Here is a 7,366-nt window from a genome sequence, read left to right as displayed (position 1 = left end):
CCCGCCTCCCCCCCCACCCCTCCTCCTCCTCCTCCTCCTCCTGCCCCTGCTCCTCTTCCCCCGGGAGGCTGGCAGCGGCTGCCGATCTTCACCGTGAGACAAGCTGCAGCCTGCGGTTTCCCCCGAAAACCCGTTTTGTGTTTCCAGGGACGGCTTTGGAATGGATCGAGGCTCTCCGTGATCGCGGGGCGTGTGAAGGTGGACGGGGAGCCCCGGGCCTGAATGAGGGCTCTGTAGGGCGGCTTCAGGCGCCTGCTGGGAATGGGCCTTGGTCATCGCTCCTTACCGATGCCCAGTCTGAAATGAGTATTCGTGGAGGGTCTTGAAAGGCAAAGGTCTACAGAGTGGCACAGTTGTTTAATTTATTGTTTCATTAGCTCTTCTTACCATCTTTTTTAGGCCTAAAACGACAACGCTTGCTAAAATGACAGTCCTGTCTTCAGGCATTTTAAATTCTGTAATTATACTGTTAGCTACCAAGGAAGCTAGATTTGTGGTGAGGTCTATTTCGCAATAGACCACTTAAAATGATTAAACCAAGCAGATAAGCTACTGAGCACACAAGCCCTTCTGTAGGTCATTTGACATCACCATCCTTGCTCTGCAGTGCTGTAGGAAACATCTGACTATTCTGTGTCACTGATACTCTATTTAAAGTCTCCAATTTTCACATCATTCTTAAAGTTCAGACTTAATGCTAAAAAAAATTGAAAGAAAAAAAACACCCCACGCATGAAAGAAAGAAAGAAACAAAGAAAGAAAGAAAGAAAGAAAGAAAGAAAGAAAGAAAGAAAGAAAGAAAGAAGGAGAAAGAAAGGAAGGAAGAAAGCAAGGAAGAAAGGAAGGAAGAGAGAAAGGAATAGAGAAAGGAAGAGAGAAAGAAAGAAAGAAAGAAAGAAAGAAAGAAAGAAAGAAAGAAAGAAAGAAAGAAAGAAAGAAAGAAAGAAAGAAAGAAAGAAAGAAAGAAAGAAAGAAAGAAAGAAAGAAAGAAAGAAAGAAAGAAAGAAAGAAAAGAGGAAGGAAGGAGGGAGGGAGGGAGCAGGAATAATCATCTTGCTGCTTTTAAGCCTCGGATGGGAAAGTCGCATCCTGGAAGCTACAGCTTTGCAAGTATTCAAAGTGTCTGTGAGGGTAATATTAGAGAAAGGGAGCAATTTGTTGATTTGCAGATTCTTGACCCAGATTCCACAGATTTCCTAGAAAAGCTGATGGATCTGCTGCCCAGCATACAGATGGGATTTCTGGTGCTGATAGTTTTACTGCAGATTCAGCATCCTTCTAGCTGATAGTAAGAATGTGGCCATATCCAAATTTTTTTGTATATGGGGAAATGAAGAGTTAATTTAAATCATTGCCATTTTTTGCCCCACAAAAGTCCACACATCAGCTTTGTTAGGGAATTGTTACAAATGCAAAGCCAAGTCACTGGTGAATAGGGATAAACGGTCAATCATTTGATTACCAAGAAAAATCAGCATCATTTAGAGATTCTTAGGCAACAGCCCCAGCACGTCAGCGGAGATCAAGTCACGGAAATTAGTTTAAATCCACCTACCAAGATGACAGTGATCCCAACAGGACTACACGACAGAACAAATATCTGTTGCCCCTCTATCAGATTTCCTGTGGTTGACTATATAATCCAGATACTGAACAAAATTTCTGGTTTATGTGCCAGGGTTCTTATACAATTCAGCAGAATTTTTTTTTTAAATACAATAGCTAGAGGAGAAATTTGCCAAGAATATAGGCTTGATTCAGGACTAGCTAACACTGTTTTCCCCGAAGGGATTTTGGTCCCACCGAGGGCTACAGTTTTTGATAGATTACAAATTTGGCAAGTGTAAAGTGAGCTTAAAACAGCGTTGATCTCACCTACATGGGAAACACAGATAAAAATGTAAGTGCCGGACCAGATGCCTAGAGAGACTGAACAGGATTTTTTGAATGTGTTACTTTCAATATTTAGAGGGGAGACCTTCCTCCCCCCCGCCTCGTAACCACCCCAGAAAGTTCATTGTCTAATGATATAAGGAAGACTGAGAGAGAAAAAAAAGAATCTGTTGAAATGTAACAGAAATCAACAGAAATCAGAGCAGTTCACAGCTGAATAGAGAATTACGTAACTATTTTTAAAAATAATACACAAAGTTAAAAAAATAACAAAGGTGACGAATGTTTTGTTTTTTCCAGGGATTATAAAGGAAAAACGTTTTTTAGTCCCACTCCATGCTACCAAATTGAAAAGATGTCAACAAATTGCTCAGTGGTCAGCTGTTCTATTTTATACATTTTAAATTTTTGGTTTATTACCGTGAAAAATCAAATAGATGTAACCAGATACCATCTAGAGAAAAAAAAATTTGAGTAAAAGCATACATTATCTGTGAAAATACAATCTGTACATCGCTCTTTTCCTGTAACCCTGTTGATGTGACAGTGCCATCTACTGAAGTCCCGAAGGATAGGCGTTAGAGGCAGCATTGTCAAAAGCGTTTCCTTGTGCTGGCACTGCAGCATATAAGCGTTTCAGCCCAAACCGCTTCTCGGAAGCTGAGGCGGGTTCTCTCTCATTACCTTGGTTATTGACTCTGGAGAAATGAACTGTCAAATGCTGTGGGCCGAATGCAGGACTGTTTTCGCAAAAAGGAGGACTCCTGCACCTTCCGCTGTTTCAAATACAGTTTTGATGCTCAGCTCTTTCAACTGGCAGCCTCATGGTAGGGAGAGGAGAGTAAGTGTGGTTTGTTGTGTTTTTAATCCGCCTAATATAAGGCAGTTTAGTGCCTGAGCTGTGGCTGATTTGCCGGCAGTGATAAACCAGCAGTTAGAATATACAGTCTGAGATTTCCAGTGTTTGGCAGCCGGGGCTGCTGCATATTCAGAAATCCGTAGGCAGCTCTTCCAGCCCAGAGGGAAGGGGTGGTGGGGCTGATGTTCACAAACAAGCACTCGGGCCTGCAGGTGCCTGGTTTTCACGTGCGCCCTGTGAACCTGAGCTGCTGTTCATCCCAGTCCACTCGTCCGCCACTGCTCTTGGTGGGGTTGGAACAGAGCCTTGATCAGGCTGTGGAAGTACCATGCTTGGTATTTCGGGTTTAAGAGATTCTGTTTCCATGGGCTGATGTACTCACAAAGTTTTACTAAATGAAGTGCATGGGTGAACCCTAAACACTTATTTAGGGAAATAACTTTATGTTTATTTCAGAGTCTGTACAATAGGACTATATGATGTGAATAAGGCTGCCCACCCAGTAGGCGCAAGGATTTGTGAGATCATTCTTTAAACTAGTGGGGGGATTAGTAAATGCCAAAAGGTCAATTACGTGTAATTAATAATATAAATATATATTTTGTTTTCAGTGGATTTATACCAAAGTAAATTTTGATTCCGTGTTTCTTAAGCCTATCCTAAACTTTTCACTGTTTTGTTGGAGGTGGATTTTAGGACAAAGTTCAGCTAAGGGCTCAAACCGAGACGATGAGGTAATTCAGAGACACATCCACAGTTCAGGATTGCATCCAAACCAAACCTGAACTCCTAACTCTTTTTCAGTTTTCTTACAGGGGGGGAAGAAAGGAGACAATGCACTGCAAAAAAAAAAAAGAAAAAAAAAGGGGAGGGAAAGAAAAGCATTTTGAACATTTTGTCCATAAAGATATTAGTTCCTTTTTTTGCAAGCATTTCTTGCAGATCTTGCGAATCCTAAATGGGGGCATTTGGTATGCAAGATCAGTGTCAAAAGCAGTGAAAAATGCTCATGGCAACACATGCTTATGGAATTTCTCAGACAAATGCACCAGTCACGTCTCCCAGGACATTGCCTTCTTTGTAATACAGTTAGATGATATGAGAATACTACAAACATCAGACTGGTGAATAGATTATGTTTATAGATTTATGTTTAGATTAATATATTACATTTCCATTTTCAGATAGAATTCGGCATTAATTTCAAACTGGAAAAACTTGACATATTTTTAGAGTTATTTGTTCCAAATGCAGTTTGTCTGTCTAGACCTAGTGGTCCACATAGAATGAAACCCAGTTTTTTTTTATAAAAGCAAGTAAATGCAATAAAAGTTACCCCTATTTCCTGGTACCTTGTAGCCGTAAGAGAGAGCAAGTTGTAAAGTGCAGCTGGCTTCAGTAGGGAAAGCTCTGAGGTGTGAAAACAAGCTAACCATCTGAGGGAATGATGTGGGCTCTGAAACAAGGTGAAGAACTTTGATGAAATCCACAGGAAATCACTAATGATGGTAGTCACAAAAATAACAAACCAGAATGCTCGGCCTGTCAGCTGTTGCAGAGATGGCTGATGCCGTTCATGATGCTGCGCTGTAGAGTCACACAGTGTCAGCTGTGCGTATGCACAGATGTATGTGCTGCTCTGTACATAAATGCTGACATGCAGAGCCGCTTTCAGATGGGTTTTACTCAGAGGTCTTTACAAACAGAACAGTTTTAGGGTGCTTCAGGAGTATTTGGTTAGTAGAAAGTACCACCACACAAATACTTATAGCAGTTTGTTTTGTTTTGTCTGATTCTGTTCTGTAGTCCATAATAAATGATTTAAACTAATCCATCTTCTGTTCTAATTTATGAAAAAGCAGCTATTACAGCTTAGTGCAGCAAATTGAATGGCACCAAGCCTACTGGATGGTATAAAGCTGAGCTTCTTTACAAAGAAGTATAATCGTTGCCCAGTGACTGTGGTAATACCTAATATCCATCTGGTATTGTCCATAAACAGCTATTTTTAGGGCTGTTACTCAGAATGTGAGAAACTCACTGCGCTTTAAATACTCTAGAGTATGACTCCTTGCTGTGCAAAACATCAAAAATCATGTTTATGGAGGCAAGCTCTATGTTTACAGTGGTGGTGTGTGGGAGTCCCACTTTAGAGGAAAAAGGAAACGAAGATTGCTCAGTTATCTGGTGCAGAGCTTTGGCAAGAACATCCTCTATTCATGGAATAGCCTTCATTAAAAAGTCCCAGGGTGTTTTTTAGCATTCAAAACCAGTTAAAAGCAGAATCAGCCGTTAACTGCTACAGTTTTAGTTTAAAGTAGTTCCAGATTTCAACAAGGAGCAATTTTTATTTATCAAATAAACTGGCTCCAGTCAGAACATGGAGCTGGTTGCACTCTGTATCAGCTGCACTGTGTGAAGGTTTGATGCAAAGTAGGGTGAAGTAAGCGGAAAGACTCCACTCAGCTTCAGTGGGTTTTAGGCCAGGCCTCAGGAGTATAAGATGAAGGAAATGAGAAACGTACGTTACAAACAGCACTATAAATGACAAAGCACTAATCTGCTTCTCCATCTGTGTCTCGCTGAGATGAGAATTAGAAGCCTTTGAATTTCCGTTGACGGTTTCTCTTTTCCAAGTGTTTTCAGTCTGGTATATAAACTTCAGTAACTTCTTATGGTAGTGGATATTATTTTAAGACTCACGCGCAGAAATTGAATCCAAACTCAAGAAGAAAGATTATGGGTTGGTTTTTTAATGGGGAGCTTTCGGTCTGGAGGGAGATTAGAAACGCACTTTTGCCTTGTGACCAGTTTTATTTAGTACTTTTGCTAAATGCGTGTTTGCTAAATATCTTGCATGCAGAGATTTGCTGATGATGCAAGTGTGGCATCATTAACGCGGAGCAGGAAGACAGGATTTGGGTGAATCAGAGTATTAGGAGGAGGGGGAGGCTGCCGCCTAATAGCAGAGAGGGACAGCCATGTCCGGAAGGGCCTGGAGAACTTCTCTGGTAAGCGACAAGCTCATCGCTGTGGGCCACCAAGAGAGGCGTGGGCATCGTCAGACACGCTGTTTGCAGAAAACCCTGTCGAACTACCGGGTCGGAGCGGCCACAGAAAAGCCCGACGCGCTCCTGTGACACACCAGGTCAAGTATTTGCTGCGCAGAGATGAAGGGCCCGGTCCGAGGCCCCGGGGAGATCTCCTTGGGGCCACCCACGCCCCGGAAAGGTGAACTGAAAGTGGCCGCAGATGGAGAGGAGGGTTGCGGCGGGCAGCCCGGCAGGCCCGGGGCGCTCCCTTAGGTACAGCGGGGAGGGGCGGAGGAGCGGAGGAGCTGTGGAAACCCGCGGCCGGCGCTGGCACGGCAGCGAGCGGGACGCGAGCTGGCGCCGAACCAAGTGTTTTGGCACCGACGGGGGGGCCGGAGGGGCGAGGCGAGGGCGGCGGCGGGGGCCGGAGAGACGAAGCGCAAGGAGCGGCTGGAGGCGCGGCCGCGCCCCGCCGTCCCGTTAGCGGTTCAGGGCAGCAACCGCCACGGGCAAGAAAACTAACGGAAACTCTTTCGGCCGGGCCTGCGCACGCGCCGCCTCGCTCGCCGAGCCCCCCCGCTGGCGCGTGGCGCGCCGGGGCTTGTAGTTCGCCCGCGCGCGGCGCCCCGCGTCGCAGCGGGGCCGCGGGACTACAGCTCCCGGCAACCCCCGCGGCGCAGCCCGTCCCGTCCCGGGCGGCTCTTGGTGTGTGCGGGGAGCCGCGGGGCTGCGCGGCGGGTGAGATGCGCGCGAGGCAGCTGCCGTCCGGGGGCAGCCGGCGTCTGGCGGGGCTGCAGGTGAGGGCGGCGGCGGGATTTGGGGGGAAGGGCATGGGCGCCGCCGCCGCGGGGAGGGGGAGCCGGGGGGGTGGGTGGGGGCCGGGCCCGCCGCGCCGGGGAAGGGCGGGGGCGGACTCGGAAAGTTCCTGCCGCGGCGGGAGCGGCGACGTAGCCGCCGACCCCGGCGAGGGCCCTACTCCGGGGGGTTGCGGGGGGGGGAGGCCCCCGCCGGGGTGCGCGTGTGGGGGAGAAGCGGTGTCGCGGCGGCAGCTCCGCCTTGGCGCGGGGGTGCCCCGGGGTGGGGGCGACGGGCCGAGGCCACATCATCTCCGGAGAGCGGCGCCGCGGGGAGCTGTGCCGGCAGGGGCGGGTCGCCCGGCGGGGATTTAAACCTGGGAGGGACAGAACGGGACGGGGCGGGCGGTTGCCAGCCCGGACGGGGCTGCGTGACCCGCGACAGGCAGGACGCATCTCGCCGCCGCGCCGGCGGCTCCTCCGCCGGTCCCGCCTGCTCCGGCCCGGCCCGTGGCGGCGGGGAGGCCTCTTGGTCGCCAGCCCACCCGCAACCCCAGCCCTGGCACCTGCGGGCGGCCTCGGGGTCGGCGGCGGGGCAGGGGCTTCAGTCCATCCCGGCGGGAACCGGGGAAGCCACCGGCTGCCGCGGGGGTAAGAAGGGGGAGAGGAGCCGCTCGGAGCGGGGCTGGAAGGTCCGTGTGGTGCCGAGCAAGGGGGAAAAGGAGGGCGAATTCAGCGCCAGGTGTTAGAGAAGCTGCTTGGTTTGGGAGCAGCCCCCAAAAGAAGGG

The 7,366-nt window shown here is 48.5% G+C and overlaps 1 protein-coding gene across 2 annotated transcripts in view; it reads left to right on the top strand.

Moving 5' to 3' along the window:
• The first annotated feature begins 5,713 nt into the window (after positions 1–5,713).
• Positions 5,714–7,366, top strand: part of PRKD3 (protein kinase D3) — a 48,353-nt gene continuing 46,700 nt past the window's right edge. Inside the window, exon 1 of one of the 2 annotated variants that reach the window (XM_063328860.1) lies at positions 5,714–5,900. The gene's annotated coding sequence lies outside the window, so the exon portion shown is untranslated. Of the gene's footprint in view, positions 5,901–6,455; positions 6,582–7,366 lie in introns of those variants that run through there. The other variant, XM_063328861.1, reaches the window with a different exon arrangement.

This window comes from Chroicocephalus ridibundus, chromosome 3 (assembly GCF_963924245.1).
Source record: "Chroicocephalus ridibundus chromosome 3, bChrRid1.1, whole genome shotgun sequence".
Lineage (NCBI taxonomy): Eukaryota > Metazoa > Chordata > Aves > Charadriiformes > Laridae > Chroicocephalus > Chroicocephalus ridibundus.
This window is presented reverse-complemented; position numbering and strand designations above follow the sequence as displayed.